The sequence below is a fragment of the Zophobas morio genome, unplaced genomic scaffold, assembly GCF_036711695.1.
Source record: "Zophobas morio isolate AGI-343-1 ecotype UQ-CSIRO unplaced genomic scaffold, CSIRO_AGI_Zmor_V1 ptg000026l, whole genome shotgun sequence".
In the NCBI taxonomy this organism is placed as follows: Eukaryota; Metazoa; Arthropoda; class Insecta; order Coleoptera; family Tenebrionidae; genus Zophobas; species Zophobas morio.
Window position 1 is genome coordinate 16,471,043 of NW_026972131.1, and position 22,867 is coordinate 16,493,909.

The 22,867-nt window shown below is 38.1% G+C and overlaps 1 protein-coding gene across 5 annotated transcripts in view; it reads right to left on the reverse strand.

Annotated features, from left to right (window-relative positions):
• The window catches only part of LOC135136330 (octopamine receptor beta-2R-like), a 31,011-nt gene extending 17,989 nt beyond the window's left edge, over positions 1-13,022 (reverse strand). The window contains exons 1-2 of one of the 5 annotated variants that reach the window (XM_064065558.1): positions 12,684-13,021; positions 12,380-12,633 (exon numbers count right to left, since the gene is read on the reverse strand). The gene's annotated coding sequence lies outside the window, so the exon portion shown is untranslated. Of the gene's footprint in view, positions 1-12,075; positions 12,324-12,379 lie in introns of those variants that run through there. The other 4 variants (XM_064065559.1, XM_064065562.1, XM_064065561.1 and 1 more) reach the window with 4 other exon arrangements.
• Between the last annotated feature and the right edge of the window lie 9,845 nt (positions 13,023-22,867).

Genomic DNA, 22,867 nt, shown 5'->3' on the forward strand with positions numbered 1-22,867 from the left:
TGCAACTTTGTGCTTGCTCGGCAGGTTTAAATAGAAATTTCGATGATGGAATAGTTTCGGGAACGAAGCTATCGACAGACAAGATTTCTGTACAAAAACTGCAGCTGACTTCTGGAAAATGTTCGTTTCGAAAAATTAAGAGTGGCACATTTTGAAAACAACCCCAGGATTTGGTGCTTGTTCGTGTGAAAATTGTCGTTATGAAATCGTCCACTGTTCCGTCCAAGTGTTACATAGTGAAGGCATTTCTAAATTATTTTTGGCGTTATTTATTTCCGCCCCCTGGATCCCGTTTGCGTTATCCCCCAAAAAACTTAATTATACAAGACCTCACGATAATGGAATTGAACGTGTGCGTGTTTTACATATTTGCGTAAAGCCCCTCGAATTTCGACAGGCCGTGTTCCACAGACAAAAGCCCCCATTTAAATATTTAACTAAACAACTTAAATTTCAATTTGCGCAAAGCCGCTTCTCCCTAATGAACTAGAGATTCAGGTTCGACTTGATTTTTCTCGTTCCTCAACGCCGTATCAGATTATTTCTAATTTTAAGTAAAAGTCGCCGCTTATTCATCCCGGATTTAATCAAGATATTAAAGTCTTAATGAAGACGAGCCGGGGTAAAAAAATAATTAACAGAGGTGAGTCTTGATTCACGATGAAATTAGGTTATGTTTGCAATTTTATCAGGAAACTTGGAACCGAATCGTGCCAGAGAAGAATCTATTTTTAATAAGTGCCGAGATGACGCCAGACAATCAAAAACGTTTCGTTCTACTGGAAAATTTCACAACTGATAAAACACGACGAAAAAAGACGCCTGCCTTTGGAAAAGTTTCGCCGTTTTCCTATTGTTCGTCTTTACGAACTTGTCCTATTTTTATTAAAATGGAAACCGATAAAACGACGATTGCCGCTCCCGTTCCCCAAAATGTCACGATGACAGAAATTTATTGTCGGGGGCATTAAAGAAACATCTTAGTTAGACTAAATGTCACGCGAAAAGGGAAAAATGGAAAATCGCAACTTGCCCTGTTGTGGGAGAAAAATCACGATCGGTTTCTATATGTCGGCAATTTATCGAAAACCAACGTCGCCTCAATAACCAAATAAAAATAATTGTTTACCGATATGTATTCAGCACAAAAAAATCATTTTTTGAAGGAAACTGAGGGAAGGCATTCCGCTAACCTTGTTCCTCAGCGTCAGTGTAACTTTTAAATAAATAAATAAATAAATAAATAAATAAATAAATAAATAAATAAATTATTAATATCCAACAGACATTAGTGTCTAACAAGATTAACGTAACTAACAACGAATACTGAATATAAATACAAAAATAAAGTAAACTATACCTACAGGTCTTTTTAATTTTCAAGGAATAGCCGTAAGTAACAGCAGAAGTTAACCTGTCGGGCTAGGATAAGAAATATATAAATTAAAATTAAATCCTCTCGAAAAAAGAGATCTTTGCATTAGGGAGTGAGAAAGCTGGATATGTGTCAGAGTTAAATCCTCGTTATATTTTCGCATCAAATCAACGTCTGAGTGAGTGCTCCTCGTTACTTTCAGTACTACTGGGTAAAGAAAACAAATGGAAAAACATCCCGACTTCTCCCCAGTCAAGTGCACCGAGTTAATTACATCTTCTAATCAATCCTGGAAATCAACCCTTCCGCGAGGTTCTGAAAAATCCTCACAAAACATCGAAATTAAACTTTTTCTGCACCGCCTTAAGGCTAATTAAACCGGAAATGATATTCTTCCCGGAGCGAGGAGCTCCCAAATCGCCGAGAAAGGCATCGATCTTTTTTTTTCTTCTTTCTACAAAATGAGACGCCGTTGAAGTTTCGTATTAAAAGACGCAAAAAAAGATGAACGATGTCATTTTATTTTAAATCAGGCTGCAATCGATACTCGTGCGTGCATCACTTTTAAACGGACAAAGCGTGTTCATGGATAAATGCAACGATTATGAGGAATATGTCATGATGAATCCAAGAACCTTGAATGTAAACACTATCGCGTTACTCATGTTGTTATATAACGTTAATGCAATGTGAAGTGGACGAGGGAAGTGGAATGAGGGAGTAGTGGAGATTTTGTGGTAATGTTATGCTGTTTGCACTGGTTCGCGCTGCTTCACAAACCATGGTTGATTCATGGTATTGACATAACGTGTATTCAACGCTGCATTGTATATTCGGTCCATGAAATTATTTTGAGGAATTTAAGTTCAAGAACGACGTCGTAATAATAGTAACTCTTCCGGCAGATAAAATTTGCAGTTGAAACTGTTTACTGAACGTTAACGTTCGATCGCCACCAGTTCATGTAATTATTTTTAAGACTTTCTGTGCGTAATTCTCGCGCTTGTGTCCTCAAGCACGCTTTTAGAACATTGTCGCAAATTTTTGCACTCGCGTCGTAAATTCGTTACGACACAACACAGCAAGGAGACATTCCCGACATAATTCCCTCCATAGTTTATTAATAGTAACATTGTCTCTGCGAGCGCAAACTCTCGGGTCTACATTTTATTATGATGCCGACAACTTGTCCAAAGTATCAACAACAAACACCCGACCGACCGCCGAAGAAATCACAAAGCATCCTTATCTCCGGAAATGACACAAACTTCGTTTTACCTCTTGACCCCAGCAGTAACCCAGCATGCAAATGTGTTTACTCGATCGGCGAAGTAATCTGCCGCTGCCACCATTGTAGCCGTTTCCATTGTTGTTTTCTGTTAAAGCTCGAGAGAGCTTAGGAATTTAATGAAAGCTTTTGCTGTGTAAATATCTATTTTTTTTGGTGGCAAACTGTGCGGCGGTGGTTTATCGCCGATAACATGCAATGTAAAATTGGCCATTTCGGGGGCGTTTAATCAACCGGCTGAGAGAAGAACGCTCGGGAGAAGTTTATTGCTGCGTTATTTCCATGAGACAGTGAATTATTTGTGGGTTTTGGAGGTTTGTTAACAGGGAAATTACGGCGTGTTTTTCGCTAAACAGACGCTACAAAGAAATAAAATTTTCAGAGAGAAGTTGCTTTAAAGAGAGGGTTTTGTTGACTTTCGCACGTCGTAAGGAGGCGTTTTATTATATTTCGAAATGTTGCAAAGAAAAGGTATTTGCTTTTTAGTTGCGGGAAATGTGACGGCCTTTATTTAAGTATTAACGAGAAATTTTCGCGTTATACGAAACTGCCGTCGACGGTTTTGGCCCTTTATGGAACGGCGTTTTTCGGTAATAAAAACTAATGTCAAACTGTAAAATGTCAAACTCGGAAAACAGAACATATTAACTTTTGCCACTTTTTATAAACGTTAAAGTAAAAGCGTTTAAAAAATTTGTAAAAGGTCAGTTTAAATCTTTCGGTGGTGTTCAATAAACATCTCTGATTATAATACAGCTAAATAACTTCGGTTCGATCGAAGACGATAAATTCTCGCCGGCTTTGTCACTTTCTTACCGCCGAAACGTGGTCGAGAAAATTAAGGAAAACCGTCATCGCGTTATAAATAACCGCTAAAACTTGATGTATTAGCGTCGTGTCAACGCGGTATAACTTGATCAAGTTCAAAACTTTTGACAAATATTTGACATGCAACGTCTGCAGGACTACGTGTTGCCGACATAATTTATTACAGGCGCGCAACGTAACTTTTCGATAATTATCGCATGGTGCAAGTTTTTTGTTACGGTCCGGGCAAAAAACAAACTTTTCGTCAGAATTTCACCCCGGTAAATATTTAGGCGGCGCGGCGCGAATTAAAATAATTTAGTGTTTGCGCAGCTGGATTTTACTGATGGTAATTAAATTTTTTCCTTTGTTGTGCATTTATTTGCGATGGTTATCGCGCTGATGAATAATTTCGGTCGTTTTTCAGCGATGAGGGGCTCTTGTGGCGTTTGCTGGTTGATTATTTTCGGTGGGAGTTGGTTTGGTAGAGACAACAATAAATCCGGGCAATAATAAATAGTCTGTTTTTGATTGGGCGGAAATGGGAAGAGGGATGATGAATAGTCGCATAGCTGCTGAATAAAATATTTTGCGAAATTGCACATGTTGGAGTTTTGTATGGGTAGCTTTGAAGTAAATTGTGTTCCAGGGGAAATAAAATGTTTTTAAAGAGAACGTCTGGAGGATGTAATTTTATGGAATGTTTTCAGAGAGCAATACTTGGTTAGGAATACGCACGAGTAATGCATTTGCTGTTGAAGGGGAATTGAATTAGATAAGTGTAAAGGGGCGTTCACAAGGAATAACGCTCTTTACCGGTCTTCCCCGTTAAAACGGCAGCAGTACGTGCACTTTAACCTTAACGCGTAGGCTGTCGCTTCCTATCGACATTGACAGTAGGGCTATTAAATTGTAAGTGATAATTTTACGATTTTTTAAATACCTAATTTACGTCCAACCATTGTGTACGTACGTCTACATTTAATGAGTGCTTAACATGTAATAGACCTTGACATGGCTAACTTATGTTTCCAGGAAGCATATTCTTTTATTTTTAGCCGTCGCCACATCGCAGGTGAAAAAATATCGCGAAAACCTCTCGGCCCAATTTTGAAATTCACTTTTGGCGGCAATCCTTTCCACATTCCACATAATCAATTCAACTGTCACGACCACGAGAACCGGCCACATTTCCCCTTTTAAAACTAAGTTCCATATTGAATTCAACTGACAGATTGTTTATACCGACTGAAATTCCGGCCAACCGAACCCGAATTTTCATCGAGTCTGTGTGGGCAGCCTCAGGACCTTTATTAATTCAACGTAATCGATCACTAATTTCGCAAACAAAATAACTAGCGGGAATTTCAAATATTTACTTCTCGTTTATTATCTACCTTCTGTTCATTATTCATACGAAACGTATCAATATCATCATCGAATATTTATGAACAGGCTTATCATCAATTCGGTTCCTTTTTTCTCTTCCTGCAGCACCCACGTATCAATTTTCCGAGTGATTTATTGGGGGAGCAATGAATTGTTTATATTCCCGGGAAGGCTTTACAGGAGGGCCGTTTGTGGTTCTCGAAAGCCAGGATGTGAATTTCATATTTTCGCCTTAATTCGTTCATATTTGGGAAACTTGGGGAAACTTTAAATATTCAAGAGGTAAGGCAAGGCGACGCTGTTTTGACGTTAATTCGGAACGTCAATCAGTGTCGGGTGCAGGGAGTTGGCTGTAACAGATCGGGGAGGTTTTTTGACGTTTGCTTGATTGCTGAACGATCGCCGCAGAAAGCGACATATCGACATCGATATTTTGGTTGGCGTGGCAACGTCGCGACAACGGAATGAACTAATGCTACATCAACCACTTGACGCCGTTAAAGTTGAGTCGCCGCCAAGTATTTTAAAAATTGTTCGATTGGCGTTTTGAAACGAAAGTGTTAAATCTACCGGAGGCACTACATGAAAACGCCATGTAATGATTTGCTGTTGTTGTTTTAGGATTAATTAAAAACATAAACTCCCAAAAAGCAGTATCATTTCGCGGTATTGTAACATTACACGTGGGAGATTGGACTACTAACGTTCCATAATTAGCTATGCTCTAATCACACCGATGTTCTTATTTCACATAACAGAGTGTGTGAACACCTACACATTAACATTGCAAATAATAACATCACTTAAGATGACATTGAAATACACCTATCAACGTATTTTTAACGTAGTTGGATAAACATAATTAAAAGTATTTAGTACATGTGCACCTTTGAATATACTAACGATGTTATTGCAGATTTAGTTATAAACAATTGAAGAATTGTTCCAATATAAGCAATTCGACACACGTAGTCACAACGTCATTCAATGAACGCAACTTTTGCAGCCACAATTGCGTGGATTTTCGTTCGTCTGTTTCCAGGATTTCCATCGCGTGTATTTTTCCAGACGTTCCTCTATGATGGCTGCATTTCCTCTTCGAGCACTCGTCGACCTGGACATCGGCTGCCATTTCAATGCGAAACAATATCCGTGTCAGTATACCGACAATACGGAGTGAATAACTGCAAAGGTCGCTCGCCGGTTGATGAATGGAAACGGCCCTAACCGCTTACATGAATATCCAGCTCGTGCGTATTCATTACAAACTGTATAAAGTAGACATGTTGTAGATAATAAAACACAAACGCTGCTAGCTCGTAACGAATGTGTGCATGTTTCCAGACGATTGTTTCAATGGAAATGCGAGATTTATCGTTTCAATTTCGACGGCGTGGTCGCGGCGACACGCTATAGTCACTAAGTACAAGAGATCGGTGACGATAACGGCTGCAGGAGTCGGATTTGGCGAGGAGAAATTAAAAGGAATTGCGAATATTGAGTTTGTAAATTGGCGGAAATAGGTTGGAGTTTGTGGGGGAAGAAAATGTTTGTAAGTCTGGCAGCGCAAAATGGAAAATGATACACCCCGAAAATAAATAAATAGGAAGATGGCTCCGAAAACCAACCTCATGAGGTGGTTAAGTCTAGTTAGTTTGCAATATGAATCCTAGTAATAGCCTGTGCGGTTCAATACGAATTTAGAGTTGATTTTGTTTTAATTTTAAGTCGATTTAACTTGTTCGCCGTTTGTAAATGCACACTTTGTTTGGAAAAATAATGAAAAACGTTTGAACCCGTATGGGAACTGTGTTGAAAGGTTTTTTGTATGCACGTGTACGCGCATCAACAAAGGAAAATAATTTAGCACTTTATTAAAAAGCAACTCTTGTAAAACAATGTGTATTATATGATTTTACAAAAAAAAAGGCTGCCAAATGTTTGTATTACCTCGTGCTAAATAAATACTTTCTTTTATAATGCCGACGAATGTGCTCGTGTTCACAATTATATTTTTGTTTACTTAATTCATGCTTTTAACTTCGTGATGACCGCAGACACTGAAACGTACATTTCAAAAACGTGTTCAAATCAAACATGTGTTAATTCTTAAAGTTACTATGTTCGCTCGGACTAAAATTGATATAAATATTAGGTTACTGTTAAATTTATTTCGACTGACAGTTTGGTAACGTAACAAAATATGCTTTGACAACGAAAACAAGTAGATGCAGTGCGATAATACAAATAAAGGACTCATTATTCACTACTGAAATTGCTTATATACGTTGTTGTTGTAATAATAAAGCCTCGTGTTTTTTCTTTCTTGTGTAAGAAAGCACAGAATCTTTTTTTTTGCGTTTTGGGTGCTGATTTACAATTAGCTATAGAAACATGACATTTTTTGTGAATTTATATAAGAAAACAAAAGTAGTTCAACACCGAGTGGAGACTTGCCAAAAAGAGTTTGAATTTAAATTTAAAAAAGTCATGGTCCTAAGAAAAAAAGTCACTAAAGCTGATCGTGTGATGTATAAAATATTAATTTCGGCTCGACAAACCGGTTTTTGGAAAAATATAAACACTATTATTGTAATTAACGTAACTATTTCAATACGAATTAATTTTTATAGTTTAGTAGAGTTTTTTAAACGGGTAATTACGAACTAGTTTTTATGTCGTCATGTATGATTTAAACACATGCAGTATCGACGAAATTTTAACAGCTTATAGGGAAGCTAAATCAAGAGTGACAAAAGGTGTCTGTCTTTTGCTCAAAAATGTTGTGTACTTTTGATCATTTAAAAACGAAAGTATAGGAATATACTCGACGATGAACGTAAAAATATATTGAAAAAAGGTAGTGTAATTCTAAAAGTGAAACAGACCAACGTTCCTAAAAATAGATCGGCTCTGCATAATGAGGAAATAAAAATTGGAGATATCACTAATGTAATGAGTTTTTCCCACTGACACTGCGAAATGACGTCAATATTTACATATATTCGCTTATCATTTTTTGTGAATTTGAGCTTTTTACGTAACAAATCAAAGCAGCCACTTCCTGAGTGAACGCTTAGCAACCTGAAAAAGCTCACAGTTGTTAAGTTTTCGAGCATCCTTAACCGCCAAATTAGTCGCTTTAAGTATTAGTCTTGTTTTTAGCAAAAATTCTATCTAATTTTAGCTGAAACTCCAGGACAAATCAAATTCTCCGAAAAACCAATTTATCCTCACAAAACACCCGTAAACGTAAACACAGAACAAAACCGAAACAAATTACTTGCCGAAACCAAATTGGCCGTGAAACTCGTGCCCTCTTTCACGGCAGATACACAAAGAAACGCCACTGATTAAAAAAAATCTAAAATTCCTCAAATATTCGCACTGTTTACGAGAACTTCACAGACTTGACGTCCTGCCAACGATTACGTTTTACACGCACCTGTTTCGCCCGTCTAAATGGGAATAACCTCTTTCCGAATTTATGTTCATCAAGTGCGGATCGAACCGATCAGATTGGCCTGTTCGGATTAATGGCCGTCTAATTTTTTAGCACTTTTATTTTTAAATCGGATTGTTGACGCAAACGGACCCGAAATTAGGTACAACAAAACGTAATTTTGATTGATCGGGAAAAGTTTGTGCGCTTTTTAATTGGGTTATTTATTGGGATGCCGGTGTCCGCGGAAAAATTGATTGAGGTGGAAATTAAAGCGCCCGTTTTGCTAACTCAACTGAGAAAATACTTGCATGAATTTTGCAGATAACGTAGGGTGGCGTAACGTTGGTAACAACAAGCTATCGGTTAGGCTGTTTCGTACCATGACGAACGCTTGGATGTATTCCCAAGCTCCCCCAAGAATCAGACATCGCGAACTTAAAGGATCAACTAAATTGACATATGTCGTACGTAATGAGACGTTGATCTGTGGATGGGGATTAAAATTTTGTGTATTAGTCGCTATATAAAACGAGTAGGGTTATAGGTAGCTCTTTTATTACATTCCGTAGAAAAAATGCCACAGGAAACATTGACTTTTCACCAACCAAGTAAATAGAGCCGAATTTTAAAAAACTAATACTATGCGACCACTTTTATATAAAATGAGATACAACTCAAAAAATAAGGCTATGGAAGGTGCAGCAGATCCTCTAATTAAACGATCATTAACATCGGAAGCTCATTATTGCTGATAACACATAATTATTTACACAGCAACTTAATCTCCTAAAGTTTCCCAGAAGGATGTCTCGTCACCTGTCATTACGCTGTCGCGTGTTGTTCCACACATGAAAACCAAATCACTATTAGTTAACCTTCTCGTAGGAAAAATTACGAATTATCTGACATTATTCGTTTATTACCTCTCCCATCCCATCGCATTTGTGTGAATCCCAGACCGACTTTTACAAGGGCCATCGAACTAAAAGTGGAAACTATTCAAAGCCGACAATAAAAAAAAATCGTTTTTTAATGTGGTCGTTAAACGGTTTAGTTGGAAGGTTTTAGTTCAATTAATAGGAGATACTTTTTACTGCATGCGTGGTTATGTAGCTGGTGTTATCCCTTGTAGTTTATTGAATTACGGAGTGATTTTATGGATGGACGTAAATAAGTGGCAGAACCTGCTGAGCCCGTCGCCGATGATTAATTTTATGGGATTTTGTGGTAATCAGTCAATCTTTCGGCTCGAAGTGGGTTAAGTTATCAGGCTGAGTGCGAGAGAGGGTGAGGATTGCTTCTGTAAAAAACAGAAAAAGATTCTTGAGCATTATTTTCGCGCCTGTGACAATTAAAAATTTAATGGAGATATTTATTGCTTCTACAATAAAAATTAACTGTCGTTTATGTAAACATTTATGATCTATAACGTGAAAAAGGTGATAAACTACGTTAATGTGGTGTATAATAGGCTTAATTCCTTTATAGTTACGTGATGTCAATAAATACAAAAGACAATTAGCGAAATTACGTTCTGTACAACGTATTTTACGTTAACCTACACAATTCCCAATAGGGAGATTGCATTTTCGATTTCACTTAGCGAAACCACGTTCCGTAGAACGTACAACACGCAAAACGTTGAAAAATCTGTTATATCTATGGAAACACAGAAAATGCAGTGTCCCTATTGGCGATTGTGTACGTTAACGTAAAATACGTTGTACGGAACGTAATTTCGATAATTGTCTAGTGTCTAATAAGTATATCCTTTACGTATACGTACAATGCGATTATATAATACTATATATTATTGTCAAAATACTTATGTGGTTTTCGTAAATGCAAGTAAATCGTACCATTCAATACTCCATTCTTAACTTTGTAACGTTATTTCAGTTTTAATTTATAATTGTTTTAATTGTCAGTCTGGTTGTATGAAAATGAAAATAAAATAAAAAAGTGTAAATTTTCGTTAAAGCCGTTTTTAAGAATAAAAAAATTGTTTTACGAGAATTCTTGAAGATATTTATGGTTGGAACAACAAATGAGAAGTTCAAAAAGAAAGTTTTGTGGCTGTATTAATACGTTTTCATCTTTTTCTACGATCTTGTTTCGTGCTAGGAACCATGTAGTACCGTGGCTAGTCCAAGCTCGAAAAATAATTACTAATTTTTCAGTCTGTTATAACGTGATTTCTTATTAAAGGAATGTTTTTGTTGCCCTATTGCAATGTTACAACTAATTTATTTTTGTTAGCAAGCACTAACGCATTATTATTAGTTTATTGCAAATTCGTTAATTCACCTTTTAGATGCCATAAAGTTTATCCGAAAGTTTAGTTCGTAGTTAGAAAACTCATTTTAGCTAACGTAATTAGCGAATTTAAATTAATTGCTGGAAAGGCAAACTTAATATTTGTGGCTTACTAAAGTATGCCCAAATTATAGAGCTTTCCGTAATGTGGAAGTTGTTGAATTGCACTTTACGGTGCTTTAAATGTTCTAAAAAATATAAAAATGTGCTTTTTACATCAACGCGAGTCTTATTTTTATAAATAGTGATACAAAAAAACTTTTTATGACGATATTAAAAATTAATTTCTGATTAACGTCAGTATTCATTATGACAGCGAATTGAAACGTATCTCTGTTGTAGCAAAATTGAAATTTACAACAGAATCGCGTTTTTCATTGCCAATATTGTCAACGAACTCGCAGAATAATGAAAATGTAACAGTACATATTATTGTGTTCTGTTTTTGACATGTGAACTCCGGATCTGTACATTGATAAAAAGTTATTGAGCAGAATATTCCACACGACTATAATGATAACTTTTGTCGTATTATGTGTTTGTTCTTTGTTCGCGTAAATCTAAACAAAAATAGTTTCACTACGAACGCATTGTCAATGAACGATTGGAATAATTTGACAATTTTCAAACATGAACTGTAGGCGATGCGAAACAACTTAATGTAAAGGAACAAAAATTTGCTTTAATGTTCGTCCGCATAAATAATTATCATCATCCAACGAATTTAAATTAGTTTATTAGATTCATTCCGAAACCATAAACTACTCATTATGACATAACGATATCAACAATAGTTATTTCTTTCATTCGTTCTAAAATTAGAAAAAAATATGTGCTCGCTACGAAATTACATTTTCCTAATGAATGTTTATTTTTTTCTGGTAAACAATAAAAATGAAAATTTTCAACCATTACTCGCTTCGTGTAGGAGTCATTAATTAAACTTTTATCATAGTGATTTTCGCAGTATTAAAACGGATTTATCGAGTCTCTTGATTATTTTCTTTCACAATAAATCCCTCCTATCTGATCACAACTTTGCCGTAAGACTGTAAAATGGGAAAAGGTGATAATTTAGGTCTGTCAGGCAGTAGCGTAACATGCAGAAAATGTCTACTAAAAATATTCCAAAAATAGAATTGTACAGATTTTAATCAAGGACAAGGTGACATCTTTCTGTGACATATTGTGTAAGTGGTGATCTAATTTCATTATTTCTACTATTTTCTGATCGCATGTGTATCATATCACATAAGCAAAATGCAAACATTTTATCGCAAAGTTTCAGTATCATCATTTTTCTACAAACTACAAAAGCACAAAAATTCAAGTTCTAAATTTTTCAGTAGAAAAACACACAGCATAGAAAAAATCTCAAGTAAATATCTTTTATTTGGAGAACAAAGCCCGTAAAGTGTAAACGATAGGCTGAAGGTGGCAAAGCAAAAACGTTACCTTCAGGATACTTCGGCCGATTTCTCGGGGTGATTTTCAACATGGCATTAAACTGGGTTTTTTCGTATATCGATGTCTTCGTTTTAACTCGAGTTACTGCCTATTAAATAAAATCGCCATACAATAAAACTTGTGGCAGTTGGGTTGCCAACAAAACTAACTAACAGTAACATTTGTAACGTTGAGCCATTTAAGATCGAACGAATTCGAATCTGATTGGTGATTGACCCCCATCGTATCGCGGTTTAGCTACGCCTCTGCGGCCAAGTGTCAGACTTTGCAATTAATTAAAGTTAGGACTTACGAGAGCGACTTGACGCTGATTAACTTCCCTTAACCTCATCCATAAATCGAGCCGAGTCCCGGATTATTATTACTGTCTCACAACCACTAGCACGTTAGAGAAAAAACACACAAAACCACGATCACTGCAGTGCTCGAAAATCAAAATTTGTTGGATTCAGCTCGGTCGGCCTGGCCTATTTTATTTTTATTTCTCTTCCCGTGCTGACATTTCTGCACGTCCCACTTTCTGGCCATTAATTATGCCATCCCGACCTGCAATTTTTTTTAGTGAGGCGCTGCAAGATGAAAGTGTAGAGGCTCACCCCTCGACTTAATACCGTGTCCGGTAAGTGCGCTGCGTGCAGAAGAGCGCCAAAACTCGGAGCTTACGTTTTCGCGTGCGTACGCCTCTGGCCCAGGCTCGAGCTGCCACTGGATCTATCGGCGCTCCGACACAGACTGAGCAGGAGGACCGAACGGACGCTCTCGGCGCGTCTGTACGCTCGCCGCCACCGCCGATGCCGTTGCCGATGCCGATGCCGATGCCGACGCCGTGCGGTTTGGCATTGATCAAACGCGTTGCAGTTGCACACCTGCAATAATGCCTTATCGTTCCTGCACAGCAGGATGCCTGCGAGCGGCCTATCGTCGACTGACGATTGCGTCCGACTCGGGCGGCGATGACGGCATTGACGACTGATAATGGCGATTGTTACACCCAAGGTGTATTGTTGTTGGCGGCGTTTTCGTCGGATTTATTTATAGAGAAAACTCGAAACGACAGAAGCGACAACGGGCGGAACGAAGGTTGCTTTTGGCGGGAGGTGACGCCGACCGATTTCAAAATTCGGGGCGCTTTTGGCTCGCTAAAGGCCAACGAATACGAAATGAAAAGGCAGCTACTAACTACTTCCGAGAGATGTTCTTTTGAGGTTTCGTAAATTTTAGAACACAAAATGCAGTTTTCTCGTTTTAGTCTTTCTATTAACGATTTTAACGGATAGTCAATTTCCAATAGGACTGAAGTGAAAATTTTAACTATATGTACCTATATTTAGTGGTGTCGTATGTATGTACTTATTGAACTGAATCTAAATTGCAAAAGTTTGTCTTGTATCAAATACCTTAGAAAAAAAAATTCTCTCTGACGGTGTTCACCAGATAGTTTTTAAATCTTGTAACATCGTAACGACAAACAGTTGTAAACGCAGTATCTTCGTTCTATTGCACTTTTTCAGTAAAAATCAAAGAGTTATGGGTCGTCCATCACAAACATTATTTTACACTTAGACGATGAGTTCGTGGATGAGCCATAAATCTTTGATTTTTACTGAACTAAATTCTACGATGGGTCGGACAGTTATTGCAGTATTTCAAAAATACGTGCTTGTATTTATTTGATCGTTAACATATCATCTTTTCCGTCTTGTATTTGGAAATTGTGGATTACAAAATGACATCTAGCGGTGCGAAGCAAAAACGCAATATTTTATCAGAAGAGACATCCCACTCTCTTGTCTTTAAAAGGTCAATTTCTGATGCCAAACAAAAGCCTCTGAAATTGTTTTAATGAAAAACTCTTGACCTTCCATTTCGTAATTTCCCCTAGAATTTACTCAAAGTTACACTTCCCGGTTTATGGGAAAGTATTCGCCAACGACCACTTCGATTACTTGAATTTCTAAAAGATCAAAGCAAAACGTCGACAATAGTACAGAGAACCTAGTGTGTTTACGGAAAGCAAAAATCACATATATTTACGGGGTAATTACTAAAAGCAGAAACAAGTTCTTTGAAATGACGACAGCAATTTTAAAATGCTTTTGTTATACTCAATATCTGGTTGACCGAGCTTCACTCGGCTCGTTTGGTAGTATTAGATCAGATTAGGACAGATAAATATGCGTATAGTACCTATGCATTTTGAAGTACACGCGCTAGTTAAAAATACACATTAAAAAAGAAATTCCATAAGCAGTCTTTGTTTTAAATAGTGATGAGTGACATGTAGAGATTAAAGAATGGAAAACTGGAATTATTGCTTGACATTTTTATTAAAATCTCATTTGTTACCCAAGTTCTCTCTCTGTCGTTCTCTTTTTTTCCTAGTTCTCTCTCTCGACTCTAGAAAAAGGTCACAACCACTTTCTTACTGCCAGAATGGTTTCGCCTCTGGTGTGATTAACATACTGAGTTACCGTACTCTTTTGCGTTATTTCTAATTTCTCAATCTCAACCCTGCTCCCGAAGATGCCACTTACGAAAGTGTGCGAAAAGTTGAGCCCAAAAACTGAAATAATACGGTCCCATCCCGGAAAACGATCACATATTGACCCTGACCGTCGAACCTCTGAAATGAATGCTTGACAACATAACCTTAACTCAACGCACTTTCGTGTGCCTTTTATCCGCTCACTGTTTAGTTTTCCGTAAATTTTGTCACCTCAGAGGGTGAATTTTAACGTCCTCTATACAGTGGAGTATGTTTCGGTACGTACAATTGAAGATAAAAAGGTACGTCAAACGTACTGTCAGACTGTCACCCAAACTTCTCTTATAAAACAATCTCGTGTTCGTGTAGTGTCATCCGATGTTACCTAGCAACGAATATAATTCACTGCCTGTAAATTGCTGAAAATGTATGAAGCTGTAATTTTCAGAAGTTAAAACTATGATGAATCGATTTCTTGACCCAAAAAACCCCCAACCTGTAAATTTCATCGAAATCGTTAGAGCCGTTTTCGAGAAACCCATTATATATATAGATATATATTTATATATATATATATATACAAACTTTGCTCGTTTAATAGTATAAGATTACGAGATGTCAGAAGTTCAAACAATACTGTATTTCTGCTTAGTTACAGTAAATGTAATGGCGAAGATAATCCCACGTCGTTGTATTTAAAATGGAGCGGGAATTAAGTATTAATGGCGCTATAGACAAAACATATTGCGGGTTTGTGTAGTAACTAAAAAAAAGAGAAAGAGACTATGTTATGACTGTCCATTTTAATAAAGTGTCTAAACGTACCTATTTGTTCCAATAAAGTGGGGGGAAAATCCGGGCGACGAAAGTATTCGAATTTTACGGATATATTAAGCCGCCGTTGTCTCCAGCTGTCAAGAATCTTGATGTGACTTCGGTACATACAGGAATTTATTTTAAAAAAGTCTCATTCCGAGGTAGAGTTTCTGCGAAAATTGAACAAATAGAAGAAAAGGGCCGACAAAGCCCTAGTCGCATTTATAACTTGGATAAATTGCTAATAGATCGTTGCTGAATCGTCGCTCGCCTTGTAAATCTCGCCCCTGATGTGATTTTTCTCGCATAGAGCGACCACTTAAATTATCTCTGTTCGAAAGAAGCCAAGAATTTCCACCAAAATTGATTTCTTTAGGGTTAGTTATTCCTCAAATAAATTTCGCCGAATCGAGATTTCAATTTTTCCATTTTTCGCCAGAAAAAAACCTCTCAAGGACCGTCCCTATAACGGAAGTTATATAAAGGAAAAATGACAGATGTTGACCGAAAAAATCGGTTTGTTTTATAGCTCAAATACGCGTCCACAATTTTTCATTTGATTTGTCGCATACATCCAATCTCGAAACGCCCTTTTTGACTTTATCGATTCGCTCATTCCATTCTTCCCGAATGATGACTGTAAATACTTTTTCCGTCGAATTTATTCGGCTGCGCGACTTTTCCGGAGCCACTTTGAGCGCTTTTCTATGACCCGATTCATCCGCCGCCGATTTATTATAAAACAATCCGCCCCCTCGAAAGGCCTTTCGGATTATTTCACATGAATCAGCTCACGAAATTTTTTTGCAGGAATTTCCAAGTCGCCCGAAAACCCAATTGAAAGATGATAAAATCAAATCCACTACATCTGTTACTCAATATTAAATTTACATGAGCCGCTGCCGAACATCTTTCATATTTATTATTTCTTGGCCGACACAAAGAGAATTGCTCATGCATTTAGAAACTCAATTTCACGAGCGAATCGCTCGTAGTAGCTAAGAAGCACGCAGACGTGGACGAATCGGCCGGAAAATTCGCCGATTTTACATGGAATCGCGAAATAACTATTCGGACACCGCTAAATATAGTAGAATGGAGGGATGAGACGAGGGATGACAATTCTTGAATTGTTTATAGCGTTGGACGGGGGGCGTAGAATCTTTTTTTTTTCACCGCGTCATACTTAGTTCGATCGATTCAGCTGGTGCTAAGCCTAGAGACGAACTCATGGGGTTTAATTTCCTGCACCCTACCATATTAAGAGATTACTCAAAGTTTAACAATCCAGAGATGAAATTATTCCGAGTGTAATTCGGAGGCGAGGATTAAAATCGACTTGTGATTTCACTGTTATTACCCGCGGATTGGGCGGGACCGGTTTAGGCCTTGCGGGCTCGAATTAAGCTGATTTTCGAGAGTGCAGCCAAAATTCGGGCTTACAAAAAACGGATTATTACGCGAGGAATTACAATTAGCAGAACGTTGGGATGACATTGTAACGAGAACAATTGGAAGCGAACAAACGAACAGGTTTTCTGAGGCATACGGTTTGTCGTCCTAAAAAATCTTTATTCATTTGTTGTTGGATTTCTGGTAATTTCATGTACTTTGTATACAGAAAAATCGTTTCCTTTTTTTTTTTTTGTTTTTATGTGTATTTTTTCTTGTTGTACGAATTTATACAAATTAACAAAATAATCACAAAAATGTGAACGAATGAATGGCATATATCCGACGTCGTTTCCGTGGCAGCCTGCTCCTTCTCTCTCACAGATCGCCGGCATGAATAATGTCAAAGAAGATCGAGCCGAAAAATCTGCGCCAAGTAATTAATTTTTAATTGCGAAAATGAGAAAGTATGGCACTTAATTATTGATAAAATCCCTGTTTTTGCGCTCGTCCGCAGCTCCCTTCGCCGCCCTGGGAAAAATCGTTGAATACCCAGACTTTCCTCAGGTATTTTACGAAATAATTGGTTTGAAGTCGGTCGTTCTTGGTAATTGTTATTGCTTCGCTTTGATGCAAAATGGCTTTGTTGGGCGTTACTAATTTTGCGAAGCTCAGACCGGACCCTAGGTAGACGTTTGTTTTCCTCTTCATTGCTCTATAAAGAAGAGTTTTATCTGCTGGCTGTCGCACAGACGACGACGACGACGTCTCCACTGAATTAAAACGTCGCCGAACGTCCCCAAATTAACGATTTTTTACTTTGGTTGTGGGAGTAAAGAACTTTAACTAAGATGTATTAGGACTTCTTTCGTACTTCATCACTCAGACACCTTTTTTTTTCAAGTCGGAACGTTGATAAAGCGATTGCGGTGTAAATAACTCACGGAAAAATCGAGCCATCGCATAGAAAGAGGATTTATCAAAGGCGAACGCCGATGTACATTTCAAATGCTCGCTGTCAACGTTCCCCAGGGCTGTTGCTACTTGCGGCAGATAAATTCAAAATTCAAGACAGTCTGCGATTTTTCCTCCGATAAATCCGAATCGAGACTCTCTTTTAATTTCGTTTTGAGCGTCATTCGCTTCTCTGTTCGCGTATTCGCCGACAGTATAAAAACAATTTTTGGGTACCGTCGCTTAATTCGTTTGTCCGCTCGCTAGTTCGTGTACAATAGACGCTTTGAATGCTCATTCTTTGCCTCATTTGTCCATTTTTTGGATCGTCTACAATACCGCCGGATTTGTGCCACACCTGTGCAGCGTCGATGTTGACAAATTGGCATATTATGTTGGTTTACGTAACGTCGGAGCCGCAACCGTCTCAAACCCTCGGCATGTCTAATCAAAACTTATTAATTACCGTAAACATGCACTACTAGCTCGTACATCTCCGTCAGCAAAATAGGAAGTTGGAACATCCCTTCTAGGGAAATGTAGCGCGAGTTTAACCGTTTCCTGTTTAACTCGACGTATATCAAGATTCTCGCGCCTCCACTTTTGCGATTTCTTTGGGAAATAAATCACGCTATTAACTAGTTTTACTGGCATTATTAAACGCACACACGATAGTGAAAGGGTTGTAAAGCGGCCTTCTTATCTCCGTAGTAATCGAATTTGATAACAAAGTGTTCATTAATATTTTATTGGCGCGTTTTACGATCCCGAAGCACAATACTGTGGAAGCATAAAGTTGAACGCACGCCATAGGAGATACTTTTATCAAAAAGAAGAGTTACGACTAGGAGCTTACTTTTATTATCCCCTTAGTGAAAAAGCGACTTTATTTTTCCGTATTTTTTAAAACGGCGACGGAACGCAATAAAGCAAACATACCTTTAAAGGGGAAATGATCTCACGATTAAAAATTTCGACACAGCAGAAACTGTAAAAATCGAATTACCTCAAATGTCGGTATCGAGCTTTCACGCTTCAGGATGCAACCAAATATAAATATCTGGAGGTTAGAGCTTATAAATAAAACATTTCGCTTTTGAAAGCTTCTCGCTGTTTCTGTAACATTGTAAGGCGGCCTTTTGCTCGCGCGGAGATAAATAAACAAACGTCCTAACAAAATTTTGCTCTTTTGACCAAAACACTCGAGTTTTCTTTAACGAGTTATGATCTTTTCAGGACTTTTGTATCATATTTAATTTAATCTCGTGTTTGGACGGTCCACGAGGAACTGCCGCCTACGATAAATCGACAGGCTCCCTTGGCGAGCAGGAAGATGGTATTGAACTGGAATGTCAACTCCAATCTGTGCTTATTGTTCGAGATTTTCGCCGAATCGGTGTCACGCACTCGGAGATTTGGCAGGGTTTGAGGGACGCGTAGGGGGTTAAAAATGGGGTTTTTTATGTGGAGGAATATGACGTCGTTATTCTTTCCGAGATATGTTAAAATCCGCTTCGTGCGAATCGACACAGCCTGAGCGAAAATCACACAGCGACCAAACTTAAAACTACGCCGGAGTTGGGGGACCTACGTTACGCTAAGACCATAAACAAACAACCACGCAGCACTGGACAAACAGAGAGAAATGAGTGGGCTTTATTCTTTATGCCCTTGGTGTACGTCAAACTATCAAGCGCATGAAACAAAACCAATTTCTTTAAATTATAGCAAATGCAATGCATACCCTTGGATGAAACTACGGAAATCGACAGTGCCTCAGTAACGTTGACCCGTTTGTGCGTGACCCAATTACCCAAAAACAGCTCCCCCAACGAACTTTACGTATTTTCGTAGAACAGATGTGAAATCCCGAAAGCCTGCTAAATTGAATGGTACCCTCGAAAAAGTCGACTTGTTGTCAGCGATAAAATAGATCGATGCACTCATCCTTCGAACCGACCCTTTACTTCACTTGAGGAAATAATCCCTTTACCGAATTTACGGAAATGATTTTTTTTTATTTCTTAGCGATGACAAAAAATCTGATTGTTGCGAGGAAAAATATGCTCTGTGAAAGCAGCACCGCGCTTTGTAACACGATGAGTGTTCACCCGACAAGAGGTTTTGTTACGGAGTAGACGATCCTTGCCTCGAGTGGAAGTTAATTATATATGAGCGGTTGTACCGGGGTAACATAATAGCGATAGAGATTTATTTGGAGTTAAGGGGGTGTTATTTACGAAAGCGGCACGGCTCACGAAACAACACGCAGAAACAATAAACGGAAAAAGCAAGAAAAATAACCGTTTCTTGCTTGATGGAAACATCTTTTAAGAATTTTTCAAATCTCTTCCAATCAGAAACGAGTACTTTCAAGTGTAGAATGTTGGCGAACTAAATGATAATTTGTATTTGCTTTAGGGAAGTCGTTGTGTTAAACATATGTCACGGTCCCAATACGACCGTCTCTTTTATCGTCCTTACACGTAACGGTGTGACGCCACCACCAAAAAGTAAAAAAAAACTTTGGATTCGGAAGTTCCCCGGTTAAAAGGTCCTATTAGCTCCGAATGCAATTATCCAACTATAACGCAATAAAACCGCGTCTCCTGCGAAAGAATAGAACCGTCTCATCCACGCAATTAGTGCCGAGCTTAAAAGCTCATTATTTTCCTTTCAAGCAAAATTAGTTCCTTCTAAAAAACATTTCAATTGTAAACTTTTCCAGCATATCTCATCTGCCGCGAAAGCCCGGAAACGCAATCTCAATTACGTTGGGGCTTAAATTCAAAAAGGACCAGAATTAAGATAAGATTCGAGATATCATGGAAGTACGTGGTCCCGCTGGATTCTCGGGATTCCGAGGAATTCCGTCCTCTCTTTGTCTGGTTATTCCGTGTCAAGTCCAGGATAACGGGCCCTGCTCTCGTATAAATCCGGAAACATTGTAACGCGTAAATAAGTCGCGTCTTTACCTTGGAAAGGGCTTAAAGGTCCCGACTCGAATCAGTTTCAGAAAAGATTTCCTTTTATTGGGTCGTAAAGTCACAAAGTTGATTTTGTCGAAGGACGAAATTGTCCTCAATCGAGCAGATTCGAAAACCAAGTTTGCGTGCAAGGGTCGGTGCAACGTCTTGCGCATAACAGCGTAATTGACTCGGATGCTGCCATTAAATCTTTATAGTTCGACAAAAAAGTAGAAGGTTTTTGTGAAGAGTATGCCGGAAAAGCTCGAGTGGGGACCGCGGATGCATTTTTTATTGGATTGTTATTAAATGTACAGAGGACGTTTGTTTTTGTTTATTTCACCTTAGTGACTCGTAAAATTTACGATGCAGACGTTAAAAAAATATGGTTGTGATTTATTGCTGCAAAATTTAAAGCTCCTTCACACCAAGTGCTCGTATATCGATATTATGGTCGGCATTGGATGATTTTTACGCTTAATATCTGAGACGAAAGTGGAATTTAACGGTTTGTGGAGCGTCCCAGGATACACATTAGGGTCGTAAAAAATTCAGGGTTAAGAAGACACGCGCTTAAGTTGAGTGGAATTTGAAACGGAAAAATTTACTGTACGACTTGTAGTAATTTTCTAAAAACGTGTCCAACAAGTGGTTTTTAATGGTCTTTATGTAATTAGTTATCATTAGAAATTTATCAACAAAAAAAAACAAAAAAAATTGTTCTGCAATAGGCCCTGAACGTGATTTATTTTTCTCGAATGAATATTTCCTATTTAACATATCTATGTCACGTTGGACAATTTAAAGTGTGACCTCATTTAAGATATTTTAAAAACTTGCTGCGTTTTTTTTTTTAGTCATACCACAGTGCATTGTTTAGGTATACGTATCACACTCGTCATTTACGGTGTGACATACTGGAATTAAAGTTCAGTCTGTTCCAATTGTAAAAAACTTTTATCTTTATTTTTAAGCAACCCCTTCACGAACATTTCGCTACTGCAGCCCTATTGCTTCTATCCATCGGAGGGTTGTTTGCAGTCCGGTGTGGCATTAGACCTGGCAGGCTGTCGAAAACGTTGGGTCAATATAGATAAATATTACCGCATCGCTGGCTAAATATACACACGAATTGCATTCTACTCTCGTTAAATCGCTCAAAACCGCCAATTATTCTGCCGAAATTAATTGCATGCGAGCGCGGAATGCACAGTTTCTCTCGATATAATTTTATCGGCGTTGTTGCAACATTATCGCCCTAACCCGCTCGATATCGCAAAAAGTGCTCAGCTTCGCCCTCACCTCGTTTAACTCCGAAAATTACTTCTTGGCTGTTAACGAAGCAATCAGGAGGATTGCGTAATAACAGTTTATCTTTTCTAGTTGCAGCGTGTAGCGCAAACCTTGGATTAAGGTTTTAACAACGAACTTTGGCAACGAACAGCCGTGCTAAAAAATAATCGCTTTGTCACGGATTAAATAATGGAGGCTTTTTGGCAGAAAATCCGTCGAGAGGGGACAACAACATTTTAATTTCCTCGTTGGCCATGAATATTTATGGATCTTCCCCGAAGAACAACTGCTAATTACGTTTTTTAAAGACGATTCTTTCGGAAAAATGCGCGTTGATTAATTCATATCAGGGCGCTGTTATTAGTTAGTTAAAATGGAAGGAAAAAGGCAGCATCGGAAGACCCTCGGAATGACTTCTTGATCTAATAAAAGCCGTTTTGCATAAAGCTCGCTTGCCCAGTGCACCGGGAGAACGCTATTCTTAGCAAAAATGGTCACACTCCAAAGCGAATTAAGCCAGAATGTTCAATCGATGACCATTTTTCGATTCTTTTATTGACAGTCGACGAGAGTTCTCTCGACAGTCTCAACTTTAAAGAAGAAAGATATTTTATGTGTGAAGTCGACGTTATTTTATTACACCAGAAGTTTCTATCGTTTCTTTCGTGTGCGCCTGAAATTAGTTCTCCGTTCCTTTGAGAATTATTTTGCTGTCAGCGCAGCTTCAATTACGAAAGTTTGCGGTTCCTGGCCCCGAGTATTTTTTGTGTAACATTGTCGTTATTAAATTCAATTATCCTTGTAAGACGATTAATCCGGCTTTCCGGAAAAAATCCGCCGGAATTATTTATCGCACGACCGATAGAGAAAAGCT